Source organism: Stegastes partitus, unplaced genomic scaffold (genome assembly GCF_000690725.1).
Source record: "Stegastes partitus isolate 25-593 unplaced genomic scaffold, Stegastes_partitus-1.0.2 Scaffold621, whole genome shotgun sequence".
NCBI lineage: Eukaryota > Metazoa > Chordata > Actinopteri > Pomacentridae > Stegastes > Stegastes partitus.
Window position 1 is genome coordinate 287,587 of NW_007578352.1, and position 20,525 is coordinate 308,111.

Here is a 20,525-nt window from a genome sequence, read left to right on the forward strand (position 1 = left end):
TGCCCACCCAACATGGTTTGATGCTTGGATAGTGGATACAGCAGCATCCGGCAAAAACTAAAAGTGGAACACCGGGAATACTTTTCTCTCCGTCCGTCAGTGCTCTCCGCGTCTTTCGCCCTTCGCCACCTGGTAAGTTCTCCCCCCGGTGAGTGTGCTGCCTGGTCGGCGCAGAAGCCACAGACGAACCGCTGTTGTTTAGCCAGCTGTTTTGGTCAGCGAGGTTAGCTGGCTAGCAGCGTCAGCCAGCTAACGTGAACTTAGCTAGCTTGGTGAGAGGGGGGGGCTACAAAACCTCAGCGCTGCGGTGTTTCGGTGGTTTAAAGAAGCTAATATTGTAGAGTTTGGAGCTCTCGGGGGGTGAGGAGGGGGATTGTCTTGGATGTGAGAGGAGGGGGGCTTCAGGTTTTGCTCCGGTGAAGCTAGCTCCTCGATAGGGTCAGCTGTGATTTTGACATAAGGCCGAAGCTATAAGGATAACGTCATCTGTGGGTCGTTCACGGACACGAAAACACAACGACAGCCTCGAAGTAACAGCAAAAAAACTCAACACCGACCCCCTGAACGTAACACCCAGGAGAGCTTGTGGTTACTTTTAGCTATTTTCTATGTTTACTGGCCCGAATGAGCAGTGCAACGTTCACAGGAAGGAGTCAAGTTAGGTCGCCTGAACGTGTCTGATTCACAGTATGAGGACGAGCTGCAGGTCCACACTGTTGTTGTGTTCAGCACTCATGTGAAATGTGTTAGCAGACAGCTGGAACAAATCATTGATTAGTTGGCAACTATTAAATTAGTCACCAACTTTTCTGATAATTAATTAATCACTTTGGGTAACTCTGATTCCACCTTCTTAAATGTGCTGATTTACATCCCTCCTCCTGTATGACAGTAAAATGATTATATTTGGGACAAAACAAGACATTTGAGGCTGTCGTCTTGGCACATTTTCACTTACCCTTCTAACTTATCTATCTGTACCAGCTTCATGAGACACATAGCTAACAGTTAATTTCATTTTTAAAATGCACTGCTGAGTTGCTTCATCTACAAAACAGTAGAAAATGGTGAAATATGCCCATCATTGTTTTCTAAAGCACAAGATGAGGCCCTCAGATGTCTTGTTTTGACCACAAGCTGAAGGTTTTCGGTTTTACTGTAATAGAGAAGGAAAGAAAGCAGAAAATATTCACATTTAAGAAGCTGGACGCAGAGATTTCAAAACTTTTATTCAGGAAAATTGCTCGCACTGATCCGAATGTACCCAACAATAGTATAAAAGCAGCATGTAATATTGCCTTAAATCCTGTCCTTTCTGTTTAACATCATGAAACAAGCATACAGCATCTCTACAACATCATGAAACAGCCACGCGATGTTGGGAATTATAACGGGCAGATGGAGAACTGGGGTCATTGATTAGAAATCTAAAGTCAGTCACAAGTGTGTTGAAGTCTTTAGTGTTACACATCTGCATAGATAGAGTTAAGGTTATTGTCTCGATGCTACATTTTGAGTGTTGTCCCTCTTTTTCTGAAGTACTTGGTGAAGTTCAGGGATGTTTCTGGGGACAGGATCATGTTATTGGACACCCGGAGCTGTCTGATGGGATTTCTTAGAGAATAAATGAGGTGTCTGACTACAAACCGACAGGATCACTATCCAGCTGTCAACAGCCTGTTTTTGTCTTTTTCTTCTCATCGGGTCATTTGAATAAAGCTGCATTTTAAGGAGGCCTTTTATAGTCAAAGGAGTGGCTGTATATTGGTGACATCGTATGATTATTGTCCTTTAAAGTCACACTCGACTAGACTTGGGTTGGTGCAGTCGTGGAGGATTCTTCACCAGTTGTGACCATAACAGAAGCATGCTTTCGTATTTTTGTTCAGGTGCTGACGACTGGTTAGATGCTTGACAGCTAACCTGATATTTCTTGCTGCAGCTCTACTTACTATTTAATTGAACTTTTTTGATGTCTTTGCTGTTTCTCAAGAACACAATGGCTCACTGCTAAGTGCTTTAGGAGAAGCCAACTAGACTTCACTTTTTGGTTCTTGAATCCATCCAAGATACCTGAAAGTCTACTGATACCTTGACTCACTATTCCCCTCTTTTGTGTAATACTTAGTATAGTAATGCTCATCATTTCATCTACTATTATTTACTCACAACCTTCTCTGTCTCTTCTGGCCTCCTGAATCCTTCAGATCAGCCAAACAAATATTCTGTCATGGCTGTTGGTTTTAAAGCTTCTGGTAGAGACGGTGTAATATGTACCTCTGACAGCGCAAACAAGTAAAAATCAACATTTCACTGAACCCTAATTGTGAGACAAATTAACATTTTCTTTTTATGAAATAGGAGAAATTGCTTATTTATGCAAAAAAAAAAAAAAAACTTAGAAAGATCTTGAATACAGTGTGCATATAGACTGGTTACTAAGCCCTATGTCATTAGTTTGTTGTGAAAGTGTTCTCACGAGCATTAGCAAAGTAATCCTCCTCTTATAGCTTCTCAGCGACATATGAACGTGACCGGCTGCTCTCGAGCCAAATGCTTGTTTAGAAACACAAGTGGAAAATGGAAGTGGTGTTGTTAGCAATCGTACTGCAAAGGTTTTTTTGATGTTCTGTTAGGAAACACTGCACAGCATAATTAGAGCTAATGAAACTCTAATTGATAGACTTTGACTGGGGAGTAGATCAAGTTTAGAGAGAGGCTTCAGATTTCTTACGACTTCAGGACTTTGGACATAATATGAAATCACTCTCCTGGTTGGTCTGTTGGGTGGTCGTAATAGGTAGCGGGTTTTATTTTGAAAGGTTTTTGCTGTTTTGCTACTGATGAAGGCCCTACATACAAAACAAATGCAAAAAATGCCAGTCCAAGTTATGTGAGAGAATCATGAAGTCTTTTGCTCACATTCTTTAAGTGATTCGTTCTTATTTTTCTCATCACAGTTCTCGTGGAGGAGACCAGCTGATCTCATTGCTGACAGAAACAAGGAAACACAAACACAGAGATCATCCCAGTAAGTATCTGCAGCACACATGCTTCCATCCCAATCTAATATGCAACACACGCAGAACACACTCCCACCGCCATCGAGGATGCTTCATGCATCATTTGTCGCAAGATTAACTTGTCTATATTTGAGTGTAAAGCTAATTAAAGTGTGTTACCTGTGTTCTCCTGATGGTTTTTAGAGATTAGCGGCGCCAATCCTTTGCATCGCCTGAAGCTATGCTTTTCGCTCTTCATGTCTCTTCATACTTCAGCTCTGTATGCTCCTGTAGACGCTTGTATCCCTCAGAAAAGGCCACTAGGGGTCACTCTTATGCTTGTTAATCCCCAAATCAGCCCTGTAGTCCACATTGTAATGAGGGTTTCCTGTTGGGACGTCCTGTGTGTTTTACTGTTGGAAAAAAATAGAAGAACTTCTTCTGCATTACTTGCTGGCTTTTGATGGCCGTCATTAACACGAAACCCCAACAAAAATCTTAAAATATAGATAAAAATGTGTGCCGTATCTGGATCTATGGCATTGTGTAACACTGAATGTTACAATCATAATGGTGGTAATACGACTGATGACTGAAGGTCCTTTCAGAACTGTGATGAAACTAAAAAAATCACACTTGAATGCTGCTCATGAGCAACTTAAAATGATTCTAGCCACGACTCTGCATTGCCAGCTGAAGGAAGGAGGTAAAGAAGGTGCTGAAGGTACTGAAGGATTTTATATACAGCAGTTTATATGAGCATGATGTGTTCTTTATAAAACATTTGTTGTTGTAACGCTAAGGTACTTATGTATTAAATCAGGTCCTACCAAGACATGATTAATATGTTGGGTCTTTGAACCACTGAGTTGTTCCATACACAGCACATCAATGGTTTGTGTACTATATTGTTTGAAGGGCAGTAGTCATTCAAGTGCTGTTAAACAAAATGCCTCAGTTATTTTTCGTTCCGTGGATCCTTTGTGATTTGTCGCTTTTCCTCCTCACACATCAATAAAGACGTGGAGCTCCAAAGCAGTTATCTGTTCACTTTTGGCAGTTTTAAAAGAAGCTGTAACCTTGAAGAGAGCCAACACTCTAAAATCTCCTTCCCCATTGAACCTCTTTAACCTTTTTCACAAAGGTTTTTCCACTTTTCTCCCTCCTCATCACCATCGTATCACCGTCTGCTGGCTAGATCTACACCCCCCCTCCTTCCCTCCTCTCTCTTAAATGTCTCTGAATCCCTCCATCCTGGCCTCCCAGCCGCTATGAACAACTGGCTCGGACAGCTGGCTGTAGCAGCTGCTTGCCATCTCGTTTTGGCCTCCATCTGCATCTGGGCAAGTTTTTTTTTCTTTCCCGTAGCGTTGTCCTTTTTGTAAGCCAATCTCTCTGTTTCTAAATCAGTCTTTTTATGCCATCTTTATGTCACCATTTCAGCAAATTGAATGCTGAATACGGAGTGTTTTTTATGCTTCTTTGGGAGCATTTCTTATGCCTTCGATTGCACTTGTAGCCTTGATTTGTTTTTCCTCTTTTTTTTGCCAGTATCACTTCCCAGAGCTGCTATTTTCTGCATCTGCATCGTTAATCAGTGGTTTCTTTGTTTTCTTTTGCTCTGTTTACCGCCGTCACCTTCTCCAGACAACACCGGCATTCATTGTCAGAATGAATCCCATGTGCCATCTGAGCTATAACCGGCCGGTCTGAATTGTCTTTTGTCCATCTGTTGATAATATGCCGTAATCTTTCCCGATTGTAAGCGCTGGCATTTGGTTGAAGGAAATATTCCATGAGCAGTGACGGTAGAGGAAAGTGAGGTCATGCACCAACAGGCCAGAAAGAGGCAATGAATGGTCGATTTGTCTCTCAGGACATCAAAAACTAATATCACTGCCTTATAGGTGAATAAATAAACCTTAGTAAGTTATGTGTTTGTCTTTTTTTTAAGGATTACTGACAGTTTATGTAAGTATACTGCATTAACAGGTGGTTGGAGGTTGGTTTAACTTCACTATCAAATCATTTTAAATACGGCAGAGGTGAAACCCGCTGTAACTTTCACTTGCAGCTGAAGGATTGAGCCATCACATTCCCTGACGACGCGAGTGACCTTTTGTCCTTTTGCCGATGTGCAGTTGTTGGTATAGTAATTTATCCAGCCGCGCTGTGAGCTGTATCCTCTGCTTCTCCTCCTCCTCGGGGTGGCACCGGGGTTAATCGGGCTGGGAGCTGGGTGCCACCGGAGGCATGACTGCACACTTGCGGTCTATAATTCAAACTGTTGCACTGGTTTGTCTTTGATGTCGGGTTGAAGGATGGAGACGCTGGTGGATCTCGCGGACCCCTGTGGCACCAGCATGCCTAATCTCTGTCTGTCTTTGTAGAGACTTCAAACTGCTACACAGTATGGATTTGTGTCTTTTCGGTGCTGACAGGCCGGCTGGTCAGATCCACCGACGATTTCTGAGGCACTGAGATGTTGTCATAGTTCTGAGGAGACAAAGCCTTTCGCTATCGGGCCTGTCAAGGACACGGATTTAGATTTATGTGAGATAAATATTTTGCTTTCACTACGGATGAAATCCAACCCGGGATTCAAATTTCAAAGTTTTAGTCTCGGCCTGGGAGAACACACTGAGGAGTCTGTGAGAATCGTAAATAGACTGTAACAACCGCTCAGAGGTTTTTCTCTGTGCTGAGAATGATGCTATAAGGACTTACAGCAACACAGTTAACTGAAAGGCAATGGAGGTGCACATAAGGCTAAACTATGCACAAAAAAAAATCGCAATTATTTTGACAGCACAAGTCACAGTTTTAGTCAGAATGGTAACTTTTGTTGATATTTTTTGTTTCTTTTCCACTTAAAAAAACAATATTTAAAGATGATATTGTGATTTTTGCTGCAGTCGCGACCACACAAGCATCTGTCTGGAGAATGTGATTTGGCCAGGACGTCTTTGTTTTGACACATTTTACCCTGATCAAAAAAAAAAAGCAGCTCCTGTGATTTGGATATCGCACAAATTCAGCTAATAATTCTTTCATTGCCTTTCACGAACCCTTTCATGTTGTCACACCATCATTTTACACATTATGATTAAAAATGTGCTTGTAGCTGCATCACCTTCCATAAACACACATTATGTTTCATAATTATAGCTGGTAAATTATTAGTTTAGAGCACCTGCACAGGATGCACAAACAGTGTTAAACTTTGAAATCATTCATTTAATCGACCGTAACAGACATTTTTGTTCATCAGATTCTCAGAAATAACAGAGAAATGCATCGATTTCTGTTAAATAAGGTAACACAAACTGTACACAGACTGATTGCTGTTGTGCACAGTCGCCCCCCAAAAGCCATTCTGAGCCAGTAAAAACCCTAAGTAAATAAAACAGGCAGGGGAACGGTCGAGTTGCAAGGCCTGCGTTCTAAATAGCTTCACCTTGTGTGCCCTCGCGTGTCATATTTGTCTTAAAACCAAGGATGTGGAGAGGACTTCTAAAATGAAGGTGTCTAAGTGAGTTTTACATTCCGTGTGAACTGAGAATAGACTCTTATTTTTCTAATCTAAGTGTCTGAATCACCAGATGACCTTTTAAAACAGTTGATGCCTGACGACTACGCATGCATATTGAGCAATTTAGAGGAAATTCAGCATGTTCCAGCTGCCATGTCCTCCTCTGTTGCCTCTTTTAATAGACGACCGAATCCTCTGATCACATGAAGAGGCCCAGGTTTTGTCATTAGCGACATTTTTAGTTTGGAAATACAAAAAGTGACAATGCAGAGAGATCACAAAATGTTGATTAAAACCACGACATGCACGAAGCCTCCACTTAAGCTTCTGGTCCACTGAAGAGACTCACATTAATACATGAAACAATCTGTAAATGTCATGTTTCCATGACATTCTCTTCAGTTTTTGAAAGATAAGATAGAACCTTATTAGTCCCGAAAGAAACTCTTGTGCATGATGTTGCTCAGAAAAATTGCATAACGTGAGAATAAATGCAGTGCTTGTGAGCAAACAACAAAGATGTAAGTTGCTAAAAATTTAAGTAAGAAAGCTAAAATAAGACTAAAATAGAAAAGTAACGCTGGCTTTATTTCTGAAGTAGTGAAGTAATTTGGCACATGGTAATGAGATGACCCATGTGAAATTAAAATATTACACATGCAGTTGAAGTACAAGAAGAATGTTGCACCCTATAATGAAATGTGGCTCCTTATAATTAAATATTGCAAATAAAAATGAAGTCTTGCACATGAAATTCACTGTTCTCTTAACTAAGATGACTAACTTGTCATCTTCTTATATTCCCTTTTCCTTCAAAACTGGAACTGCCCATCTCAATCACCCAAACATTAATGTTCATGTAATATTAAATTAGCATTTTTTGGCCAATTTAAAAAAAAATTCTGGTTTAAACTCGAACTACTTTTGGCTGCAGACCTGGCTGCTGTCATCTCAGTCTTTCCCAAACCCTCATTTGTCCAGTAAATAACAACAGCTGCTTTTTGATGTCGCTGTGTTGTGATGATCTCTTAATAATGCCATGATACTTTAATAACACCAAAGTATGAAAAGGCACAAAGACAAATCCTCAGTGCTGAATCCTGATACCTCTGCTTCCTAATGACCCCCCTCTTCTTGATTGTTGCCGGACTGAAGTCTTGGGTGTGTCGGGCCAACTTGAGCCTCAGCAGACGGAGGCATGGTTCCTATCATGGCATCTCGCAGACCATCCATCACATCGGTTTCTATCTCCGTCTCTTTATGGACCTCGTAATTAAAAGCAGGCTGCCTGATAGGCCCTTTTCCTTTTAGTTCCCGGGCTTTAGATTAAAGAAATCGATAGCGCCTGGCGCTCCTCAAAAAGCATATGTGAAATATTACAGGCCCTGGCCACTGCACTCTGCTTTCAGCTATTTGACCTGGAGAGGGCCCTGTGTGGGAAGAAGTGCTCCGAGAAACAATCCCGGTCTCTGTCTTCTGCATCATGCGGGCCCAGAGCTTTGCCATATCACTGCCGGCACTACAGCTGTCACTGTTTGTATATTTGATATACTGACGAATGCCAAAAAGGAACAGGTGTTGCGTATTAGTGCCACTATTTTATTCTACCACCCCCCTCTGAAAAAAAAAAAGAAAAAAAGGTGGACTGTGGTCAATAGAGTTGTCAGAGTGTATCATTGTAATATATGACAATCTGTCTTTTAGACTGAGCTTTGCTACAAAGCAGGACCTTCACAGTTTTCCTGAGGAAAAGGAAGGGGCGCAGAGAGGGAAAATGAATTAATGTGGTTCAGGTGGACTGACCCCGAAGACACATCAGAAACATGGGAATGTCTTTGAACGTGGGCCGTTTCCGTCCTGCTGTCTCTTCTCAGTAAGTCCTGCTGGACTGTATTGAGTTTGTAGGAATATCAACCACAGATGGAAACTTTACGATATTTGATTTTGACGTTTATGTCCAGTGTTTTTTTTTTCTCAAAGATAGATGTTATTCCACAGTCTGGTCTAATTAAGCACTTGAAAGATCCCCGAACTTTGTTGGTCTTCTTACTAATTGCTTTTTTTTTGTTGCCGCAGTAAAATCAAGTTTTTATTTGAACTGACCATAAATCTTAACCCCACGTATGAAACCACCAAACTTACGACCTTACATTGTGGTTTTGTGTTTTCTTGACCTCCTGCCAGTAGCTTAACAAAACAGATATTTTGTCACGGGCCCTGACCACATATCAGCCTCTATTTGCTGGTTAATTTTTCATACCTTCATACTTTGCTTGGACACATTTTTAATCCGTTGCCGTGCCTTGGCCTGCAGAATACCATTTGGCTTCCCTCACCTCATCAGTCTTTGTTGTTGTGTGTGTGAGATCATAAGCGAGTGCGTTGCTTCACTGCATCCTCCCTCGGTTGTGCAGCTCTTCAGACAAATCCCCACAGACAGGGCCCTGGTTCCCCCCACAGAGAGCTGCTTCATTAGGATTTGTTGCACAAACTGGAGAATGTTGCCTGGCTGAGGGAGCAGCAAGGCCTCATCTCCCAGGGACACATGTTCCTCGCTGTGGCCTGACCCTGGAGCTCTGGGCCTTGTCGAATCATATTTGGCTCATGTGCCTCCCGGTCATGGGCTCGGTTACCTCTGAACCAGCCTCACTGAGGTCTGTATGCAAAACGGAACTTAAGGTTTTAATAAATGTGAAGCATGTTGAGGAAACACAGAGGGCAGATGTTGCCATCACGAGGTATAGTGTTGTGTATATGGCACCCTGTACTGCCTCTGAAGTTGTTAATTTAGTGATTGAAGGTGGAGTGCGAGAGTCACGTGGCAACATAGCAGGCTGCACATCTAAATATTATAGGGAGGAATGTCAGGGGGAGTTAATAGTCATGGTGTTTTAAGGAGGGAGTGTTTTCCTGACAGATGTAAACTTTCTTATCCACATTGTGCAGAGTTACAAAGTCCAAACATGCTGCCAAAAGCACGAGATTTATCTTCTTTATATTTGAAGAAACCAAGACATTTTACATACTTTTAAACTGACTACATATCCCAAATGTTGCATTATGATTCCTTGTTCTAGTCACAGTGATCCACAAAAAAGCCAAATGTAAAGAAATGAAGCAATCAGTACTTTTTTCTCACTTTAGACAATTTATTAAAGTTGCATGTGCAGCACTGTGCAGTACCTGACCCGGGGTGTAAACTGTCAATGGCTTTACAAATTCCTCCTTGTGTGGCAGTCTTGGTGTTCCATCGCATGTATTAAATCTATTACATAGTGAATATTGAAGCTTGGCTTTGAAAAATTATAATGCAACTCACATTGCAACGTGTCTGCCAGAAAAAAATCACGATGAAATAATTTGTCTAATGCAATTAGGATGAACTGGGACCTAAAGTTAATACAATGGAGGTCTTTCTTGACTGTTTTGTGAACAGTGTTTCAGTTCAATGTTATAATTTGAAACGTCAGTGTTTCAACAGCAAAAACAAAGTTCCCAGCCAGGCACTGGTCGTACTCATTGCAATAAGTGCGGCGCATAATGTTGGCTGTTGATCTTATCTCAGTGTGTCCCAAAGACTGAGGAATTTACTTGTGTTGGTGACGCAGTTTAGAGAAGGAGAGTGGAGAGTTTCTTTCTTAGTAGATGCTGCAATTTACTGATGCCCTCTAAACGCCTCTGATGCTTCTATGAGACTGTGCACAGAGAAGCCTCTAGTCCCCACTCAGTTACTGCTGCGCATCAACTCCGACAGGACTGAAAAGAGTGAAATAAGGTGTTCGGAAGTCAGATTTACTTTAGTTCTAACAGTGATTTTAACGACCAGGACAGGCCTTCGAGAGACATGCAGACAGACCTGCTAAATGTCAGGCTCATCAGTACAACCGGTGAAGATGTTGGGTCACACTTGACAGATTTTTGGTTCCATTTGTGATCAAACTGGTCGGATGCTGGCGCCCTGATAAAGCTAAAGCCATTTAATCACGCAGCTAGGCCTCTTCCTGTTTGCATTACGGGGGGTGTCCTGGTTATCACGTCTTTTCTTTGTGCAATGTCATTGTCATTCATGTTGTGACACGGATTCTGATTAAAAGGGGTGGATCGGATAAATGAATTGTCAGACGGCGCGGTGTCACCTTGAATGAAGACGAGAAAGAGGAGTGACACAAAAGCAATGTCACAGAGGGTTACCACCAACAAGATCGCAGAAAAAAATGACTTGTTGTGAGGGTGTCATTCGTAATGAGAAACAGAAAAACAGAGGGTTTGATCGTCCACTTCTTTGCTCTGTTGAATCATTTTCATCTCTGGCAGCTCTGTTCTTTTTTTTTTTTTTCTGGCCTCTTCACTATTTTCCATCCATCACTAGCGACTCCCACCACCTTCCTGTTTCTCACACAACATAGAGGATATGGTAAAGGTGCTTTGTTGAATGATTGAAAGGCCTCATCCCCATAAGAACTGCTTCGAGCCAGTGCAGAGAAATGCTGGACATATGGAATATGTATCTCACCACTAAGTCTCAGAAGCTCTCAACACCTAATCTCTGCTTTCCCGAAGCATTTGTTTTGCCACTTGACATATTAGATCCAGATGAGAAACCAAGTTAAACACGACTGTATTTGTTCCTATTCTGTTGTCTTTTTCGATTTTATTGACAAAGGAAGCTTTTATAGTTTCAATCTCCTTGAGTTGTGTGTTCTTCTCCAGCTGGCAGAGCTAAAATCATGCCACGAGGCATCAGAAAAAAAAGGCAAAGAGGGGTGACAGAGTTCGCTTTTGCTTCTCTGAGCTCAAGTAATGACACGTTTCACTGGCTGCATTGAGAGTTTAGCTGACTTTGACATATAAAATTGGATCAATGTTTTCAATCAGGCTGAGGTTACCTTGATGGACGAATGACAAATGATGGACATGTTTTTGGTTTGGGTTTAACAAAACAGCACACCATCCCTGCAGCTATTTTCTGACCAGTCTTGACTGTGTCTGGTATTTTCCCCAACACTGTTATGTGTTGTTTTTGAATTAAATCCTAAAATCAGCACACGCAATGACGACACGCAGATGGTGAACAGGTATATGTTGACTATGTTTTCCATCACAGTTTAGTGTTTTGGCATGCTAGCATTTTCTAATTAGTGTTTGAAGACAAAATGCAGCTGCGGCTAATGAGAATGTCTCAACAGGTATTTGATTGTAAACTTCGATAGAAAGTCAGAGGATCATTAAAGTCCTCAGGTTGTATCCTTTGGGGACCATGCCGCCTGCACGAAATTGGAGTTGCTGGGATGTGTCATTATAGCACCAAAATGATGGACACACCGACAGACTTCGCAGCCCACACCTTGTCAAAGCACCTTTGTAATCTTCTTCTGCATGAAAAGGCATTTTTAACTGAGAAACAGAAAAAACATATTTAATCATTACAGCTTCAGAACATGATCTTAACAAACAAAAACAAAAACAAAACGCAGATTCTGGTGCTGTATTCATTTGTCACCACTCAGGACTTGTTAATCAGCCTTAAAAGCATTCAGTCAGTCCAGTTTAACCTACAAGAGAGCATGAAGGCTCCTATGACAACATGAAGGAAATAAATTCACAACCAGCAGGACGATCACAAATGACAACCTGAACCCACCCCCCTCCACATACAGCACCCCTTCAGAGACCTCGAGAAAACACTGTAAATGTGGTAGTGTTGGACAAAGAAGACAAAAACATATTTCTCTAACAGTTTGGTCTGGTATTGCGATATCTGGCACCGACGACTGGTAATAGTCCAGTAATATTGGGTACTAAAGCTGGCCCCAGGATGATTAATGAACCACCAGCCAATTCCTGACATTTCTGGAGAATGTGTCTGTTTCCACAATCCCCATTGTTTCCATTGTCGCCTATACTGACAGGAGGCATGGAGGATAATAAAGGCATGACATGTGAAATCTTACTTTTCCATACCTTAGGGAAATGCATAAATATAGTCAACATGATCTGTGGTTTTCTCTTCATAGTTTTTCAAGTGCAAGAACAAACTGAGCGCTGTTACTGTTTATATCTTGATAGTACAATCCTACACATCGTGTGCATCCTATAATTTAAGTACAATTATCCATCTTGTATCTGTACATGTAAAAGGTGTTTATAGTCTTTATCATTATTTATCTTCTTTCTACTTTTGTGTTTTTTCTCTGTTTTTTTAAGCAATGCATGCATTTCCCTGGTGAGAGATTAATAAAGGTTTAATAATCTTATTCTTATCTCATGTCATCTGATAAACGAGGACGACTTACTGTAGTTTGTTTAAGTTGAAAAATGGCTCAGAACACAGCTGCACCTCAAAACACTGCACCGCTGACCTTCTGCAAGCAGAACAAGTCCAAATTCCCCTAATACTTTACACCGAATTGCACCACACCGCTTAATCATTACTGACAAGCCTCCGACTGCGCCAGCTCTCCTACTCAATAGATGCACTTCACATCATGGCAGATCACCAAGATATTAAACCGGCGCAGGTGAAGGAAAAAATGAGTATGTGACTAATCTGTAAGTCATCCCGTGTTGGCTAATACTCAAAGAAAGAAATGTTTGAAAATGAGGAATTTAAGAGAGAGTCCTGTGTGCCCTTAACTCCACTTATTGGGCCTGGAGGCACTATGACATAGTGTTTATGAAAACTGCACAACTCACATTTTGACATTTTTATTCTTTGAAAATCCTTCTGTCCTGAAAATGTCAGCTCCCAGCTGACGTTCCGTATGAAGCTTTTGTCATTACTCAGTCTTCTCACACAATAACCACATTATTTGACTGAACCGTTCGCTCTTAGTCCGGGAGTTAAATTTGGCTTCTCAGGGACACCGTAGAGACTCGTAATACCTGAGAATGTGCCCTGCGACAAAACTCAGAGGCAGCAAGGACGGAAAACTAGACCTTAATGATCACAGATGGAGAAGTGGCCGATTCAGAAGCCACTTTTTTCTAATCTGGCTTCCTTTTCGCTGCCACAACTTGGGTACATTCAACAAGGGCTGTGCCCAGGAACTCAGTCTTTGCTTTAGTAACTGTTGTTGCCTTGATGGCTGCTCTGTGGCATTATGTTCATCAGAAAACTATTAGCATTCATGTCACTTTATAAACAAACCTGCACCTGAAGCTTCCTATAGGCCACTTCTCTAGACGTGAAAGTGATTATCAGGGGTGAGCTTTACCGTTGATGCTTATGGCCCCCAACTAAAAGGGAGCCCTAGCATATAATAGCTCCATATATTTTCATTATGTTTGGCTGTAGAGTGAAAATTGAGTTATATGAATATGTCTTAATTATGTAATATTATTCTAACTTGAATACACCCTGTATGAACTTCTGCCAGAATCTCTGGTATAATATGAAACAGTCATTCCTGTCGAAAAGACGAGAGGAAAAGTAATAAATCCATTTGTGAGGCTCCTGAAGATAATCTACTTTTCTGCTGCTCCTCCTGATACAACTAACAGAGCCATTAGGAGGCACTTGTTAGGTGATGGGAGCACCGACTCCCTTTTCCACCTGACGCTCATGAAAACAAAGATGATGATATTTCTGAAAACTGCACGAAAGAAAGAAGCAAGAAGAGAAAAAAAATGTTTTAAAGAGAAGAGATTCTTACTTTCAACATCTACTTTTGTCAAATGATCACGTTAAAATCATCACTTGATTGTTATCAGAATCACTGATGTGGTCGCCTGTATGTAAAATTTGAACATTATTACTAACACCATTTTAACAACCTCATTTACTGCCTATTTAAAGGTGAATATGTTGTAAATAAGTATCATTCTTGCACCTTTCCCACTGGTTTTCATACAGATGAAGATTTTTCACACAAAAAATATATAATCAACAAATAAAATATAATGCATTATATAGACTTAATTATTCAGCAGCATGCAAAGTCTATAAAATCAGCTTCATCTAAAAGAGAATTGAAGTAAAACGGTGTACTGTGTATTTCTTTGAATGTAGGGTAATTTCACAGTAATATATCTAGAGCGGGACTCGATAATTTGTCTAATTAAATGTTGTTTGCATGGGTATTTGGTTTTCAATTTTGGGATTTGAATATTCTCTTTTTTTAAGTTTTCTTGTTTGTTAAATGTAGGTTGGCATTAAACCGTGGACGCCTTACATCCCTCCTACTAGCAGTAAACATCACACTTTATTTCACCTCGGCGGTTAAAAGTAAGACAAAATGCCGAAGACCACAGCTGCAATGAGAACAAAGACAATTTAAAACCAATAGGCTGCATTAAAAACGTACCTAAATGCTGTAGACACTAAACAGTACACTAACGTTTGATGGTATAACCAAACGGAGACTATACTATCTAACAAAACTTACCTCATGTCTGCTGTCCACAGAAAACTGCTTTTATCCACCATTGAAACAGCACTTACATGACCAAAACACACTATTACATTTCTTTGAAAACAGTTGCAGCTAATCCAGATAGTGAACATAAAACAATGTGGGAACATCTGGGCCCAGCTGTTCAGAAGCAATCAGATTGGATTTTGACTGTTGGATTGCATCAAATCTCAAAAACGTGTTGTTCAGAAACAAATGACAGATTCTGAAATCAGATCAGATCACGTAATCCAGTCCTGGTTTCAATCTGGATCGAACCTTCAGTGTGTGTTGTTTCAAAAGGGGTCTGAATGTTTAAAAGAAATGAATAATGACAGGATATTGTTTCATTGCTGTTGTTTTTTGCTGCAAGGTGGCTCAGTGGTTAACACTGTTGCCTCGCAGTTAGAAGGTGCCGGTTTGCATCCCAGTGAGGACACCTGGGATCTTTCTGCGTGGAGTTTGCATGTTCTCCCCGTACAGCGTGGGTTCTCTCTGGGTTCTCTGGCTTCCTCCCACAAGGTCCAAAAACATGTTGAGGTTAATTGGTGATTCTAAATTGTCTGTAGGTGTGAATGTGAGTGTGCTTGGTTGTCTGTCTCTAAGTGTAGCCCTGTGATAGACTGGTGACCTGTCCAGGGTGTCCCCTGCCTTCACCTTAAGTCAGCTGGGATAGACTCCAGCCCCCCATGACCCTAGTGAGGATTAGGCGATGTATAGATAATAGATGGATGCTGTTGTTTTACTGTCCAATGCTGGCTGTTCCATTTAGAGAACTACTAATTTGGATTTTATAATAAATGAAGGATCAGGTATTCCAATTTTGCTTTAAAACATAGACACAAAAGTAAAACGGGATGGGATTTCCAAATCCAGATCATTCTGTTCCAGATTAAACTTTCTGAACAATGTGCCCTCGAGCCAAGGCAATTATTGGCATAAAAAAAATCGAGTCGCCCAGTCTCATAATAATTGCAGCTATCAACATCCTCAATCACACCCCAAACCACACAGCAGATCCTGCAGTTCTAAAAGCTGATAACAGAGAAAAGAAAGAGAGAAACAACGGATGCCAAAGTAGAGTTCATCGCTATGCCACTCTCAATATTCCCAAAGAAACATAAAATATGATAATTTTATGAACGTGTCGCCTTGTAGAGGCCCTTTTATGTCCACGACTGTATTTATCAGCTGTGACTCAGGGGTCAGAACTAACTTAGAAATACAACTTCGAACCATTAGCGATAGTTACCTCATGGAAACAGAATGTATCTGATGTACAATATGAGTGAAACATTTCCTGTTGGCTGCAGTTCAGCTTTCTAACGCTGCGTCTCTATCGTGAAGCATGAAGATTTCATAGGGTTTCACTGTGATTGCAGCTTCAGAGTGGGTTGAGCTCCTTACGCCATCATTGTTATATATTCCCTATCATCTGAGAAACGGCTCAGATTTAGTCCTTCCTCCGACATGTGTATCTCCCTCTCTCACTCTGTCATTCTGCTATATTCTCCTGAAAGGCGTCCAGGAGTCTGAAGCCTTAATTCAATAAGAGATAAATTGGAAAAATGTGCAAATGTAAGGCATATCTTCGTCTCGTCGGCCAGGAGAACATTTTTAGAGTGCATTTCGTACTCCCCTTTGCAACTTAACTGCCCTCTTCCCTCCCTCGTTTTCTCTCCCGGCGTGCTGTAAATTGTCCCTGAGTTCCATCTGCTTTTCTTGCCGTGGAACAGCTAAGAGACTGTTCATTAGACTGACACAAACCAGAGAGGGTTTCTAAGGGCGGGAAGGTGCTCTCAGGGATGGAGAAAGAGAGCAATCTTGGCCCGGGCCCAAGCCGCTGACCTTGGAGGGCCTGTTGTTTGGGCCACAACACAGAGGTGGATGGAAGGATGGAGAAACAGAGGGAGGAGAGGAGGAACGGGGCTGGAGGAGAGGGTTAGCTCAATCCATTTCTTTTGTTTCGCTTGACAAAGACCGTAGCGTAGCTTGAATCCATCCATAAATTGGACTAAAAGGCTGACTGTCGAGCTGCTGCCAACATTTAATATTCCTCTCTCCTTCTCTTTGTCCCTTCATCCCTCTTTGCTTCCTTCTTTCTTTTTTTCCCCTCTGTATCCTCTGCATCTCTTGTTTTATTATTCTCGCCACCACTCTTGATAAGATTAGACAATACCATGTGTGTTCCTTTCGTTTCTTTCTTTCTCCTCTTCTGTCACGTTCCCTTTTCCTCCTCTGTGTTGATTTAGAGAGCGACAGATGTTGTTTTTGCAGAATTTCATTGTTTAAATGAAGATTTAATCATGTTTAATCTTGCTAAGTTTTATGCCTGTGTTTGTTTTATGCTTTGCTTATTTAGCCTACTACTGAAGAACCAGATATTTTTCTTTCTCAGCCTGTGAGTTCCCCGTATTCCGTGTGGATTAAAATTGACAAAAAGCATGTTCACTGCACTGCATGCCAGTTTGATAAAGTTATAAAGACACACCTGCATGCAAACGATTACATATGGTACATATGTACACACACACACACACAGGGATGGAGGTGGATGTATGTATATACACCCCTACATGTCAACTTAACTGAACTGCAGCAACATTTGGCTTGTATTTCCTTGGCAGCTTCTTCTGGAGAGGGGGGTGGAGTAGATTGAATAAGAACCCACTAGGGAAAGGGTACTTCAAAGTTCTCTGTTTTAAGTACAGTGTTTCACTAATGCTCATTTTGTTTTGGATTCCTGGTGGACGGAGCAGAGCTCTGAGTGGCTGAGTGTGACCCTGGCCAGTTCCAGGCATCGCGGCTGTGGGGGCTGAGGCTTCTGGCAGAGCCGCCTGTCTGGTTTCTGTGTTCGGGTATGTTTACTAATGGCACTCGTTGGGGTGTTGGCAAGTCCTCAGTCCCCGCTACATGGTCTCTGTGGTCCGTGCAGCGTGATTGTACAGGGGAGAGGCAGGATGTACGAGCTGCTTTTAACACAGGCCTGTTCTTGAGGCACGCTGAGCGGTTCTCGGGTCTCCTTTGTCATTTCCCGTACCTGCTATTGTAGCTCCCACAATATATTCAGCGTAGGGCTGCAACCAACAATCTGCTGATACATTTTCTGTCCAGTTAGTTTGTCATTATCTAACATCCTAGCTGTAGCTGAGTCACTAGTTATTTTCAGCTGCCTATGTTTGATGCTCATGTGCTTTTTTATTACGATATATTCTCCATTTTTCTCATGGCATGGTAAAAAGAGTTATAAATACACAATGAGCACATAAATGAACATGAACAAAGCATGTTTTACCACTAACAGTACAGTGGTGACAGTGTGGAGGGAAAACGGCTTTGGTTTCTAAATAAGAGAGAAAAACAACAGACCGGTCTAAAGTTAAGAAACATGCAAAACCTGTATTATATGGAAAAGGATTAATATTCTTAACCGAAAATCGAAGTCTTAGAAGGGCACCAAAAATTAATTTATGCAGAAATGCATCTTTCTCAAAGAGTGTCTAACCAGCTCCAAATAAAAATCACCAGAGCCAAAATTTTAACTAAGAATAAAGAAATTAGTTCAAGTTTTCTTTTTAAACTGGTTTTCTTATTTGGCCATTCTTTTACGTAAACATTGCAGACATTTTTGCTCATCAAATATTCAGAAATAACATGAAAATGCAAAGATTTACATCAAATAAGGTGTTCATGGACTGATGATGTATATTTTCATGCGTAGTCACCTCCCAACGGTCTTATTCTGAGCCAGGGAAAAGACTGCATCATCATAAGTACTGTTAGTTATTCACTGTTTATCTCTACATCTAAATCTAATGTCTTGGCACCAGTTGAAATAGTGTACCCAGCCATTTCATTATGAAAAATGACTGTGCAAGACTTATTATAATCTGTCAGATCTTATTTTGAAATTAATTAATGTGCTAAAACAGTTTTTTAGACGTGTCTTGGCAAGCACCAAGAGCTGCTACTTAGAGATAAATATATCATATACATGTACCACACATCTACCACAAATGTTTCCCTTCGACATTTTGAGGTGACTGACATGTGGCTCGTACATTTGTGTGAAGCAATATTAGAAAATATCTGATTATGTGACGAAAAGTCTAAGGTACAAGCTTAACCTGAGTTATTCATCATTGGGCCATTTCAGAGAGTTAAACCTAAAATTGGGTGACATGTACCAGGAGAGACAGTAAAATGTCAGTGTTTTGCTCTTTCGCTTCAGCTCTCATTGGCTACCTGCTTCTTTGCAACAGCAGCTGAGGCCCAAGGATATGGTAGCATCCAGAGCTAGAAACATAATTGAAATATTTAAAACCAGTCACCATAACATAATATTATCTGTGAGTCTCCAGTGTTTCTTTGTTGAGCAATTCTGAGCATATCATTAAAGAAACATTAGGAGTGGGACTTGTTCCAATGCCAGGAAGCGCTTCTAGATATGTGTTTAAGTGTTGAGTCATGGCACTCAGGAGATCTATGTCATCAGTTCAGTATTAGTCAGTAAGTATTGCTGCTGTTTTTTTTGTTTTTTTTTTGCATATGACTTCCTGAACATCACTTTGCATTCAAGCAGTATGTCCATGACTGTCAGTGGTACATTTTAGCCTTTTTCTTTTGCAATGGATGCAACCTTCACGGTGTACATTTAGCATTTTATTCTTCTAAATGCAAACATTTCTTGCTTGGATGCTGTTTTTTCTGTCTGTTATGGAACACAACGAACAGTTACAGACTTTGTCGTTAAGTTAATCAGCCCTCTCCATAATTTTGTGTTTTTTTTGTGTTTCTTAACCAAGGACTAGAATTTTTCTTTTGAAACCAAAGCCTTTCTCCTTCCCCACTGTCACCAAGTTCATTTGAAATTGCTCATTTTCTCTCTATGATATTGTTAGTCCTTGACGCTACTACATAAAGTGCCCTGAGATGGCATATGCTGGGATTCGCCACTATATAAATAACACTGATTTGACTTTTCGGACACGGGGCTTCAGAGAGTCCATACGTGCACGGCTCTTGGTGAAGATGTCCAAGCGTTGCGTCACCCCGTAGGACTGCACTCCGGATCGTCCCTGGCTGCCAAGTATAGACGTGAGCTTTCTCCCGGGATGTCCTCAGCTGTCAAGGTCAGCTCGAGAGCGTTTCACTGCATAATGTTTAACTAGAGATGTGCGTGTTAGTGCGTGTGACTAAACACACGGTTGTATCGCTGTGCTTGTGAGCCTCTCCTTGTAGTTTTTGCACGTGAACACATACTTTCCGGTCTTTCGGTTGTGTGTTTTGGTATATTTGAGGTGAAGGGTCGAGGCTTGATGACGTCAGTCCGGTCCCTGTTTTTTGTTCTTTGTGAAGATTTCAGGTCAACCCTCAACGTGTCCTCTCTCTTTCTGAGTGCGTGTGCTGTGCTCAAGTGTTTCTAAACAACTTGTCCGTCGCTGTCATGAAAGACATCACATATCACACAGGACATGCAGAATGTACTCATGAAGTAGCAGTTTCGTAGCTGTATGTTTTTTTAGGTGACTTTCTATCTGTGAAACCAAATTGTAGATGTTGGCCATGTATTGAAAATGTAGCTTTGAGTAGATACATAAA

The 20,525-nt window shown here is 41.1% G+C and overlaps 1 protein-coding gene across 1 annotated transcript in view; it reads left to right on the forward strand.

Annotated features, from left to right (window-relative positions):
* The window catches only part of LOC103362997 (sericin-2-like), a gene marked incomplete at its 3' end in the record, with an annotated part of 67,326 nt that continues 46,801 nt past the window's right edge, over positions 1-20,525 (forward strand). Inside the window, exons 1-2 of the mRNA XM_008289564.1 lie at positions 1-132; positions 2,961-3,031. The remainder of the gene's footprint in view (positions 133-2,960; positions 3,032-20,525) is intronic.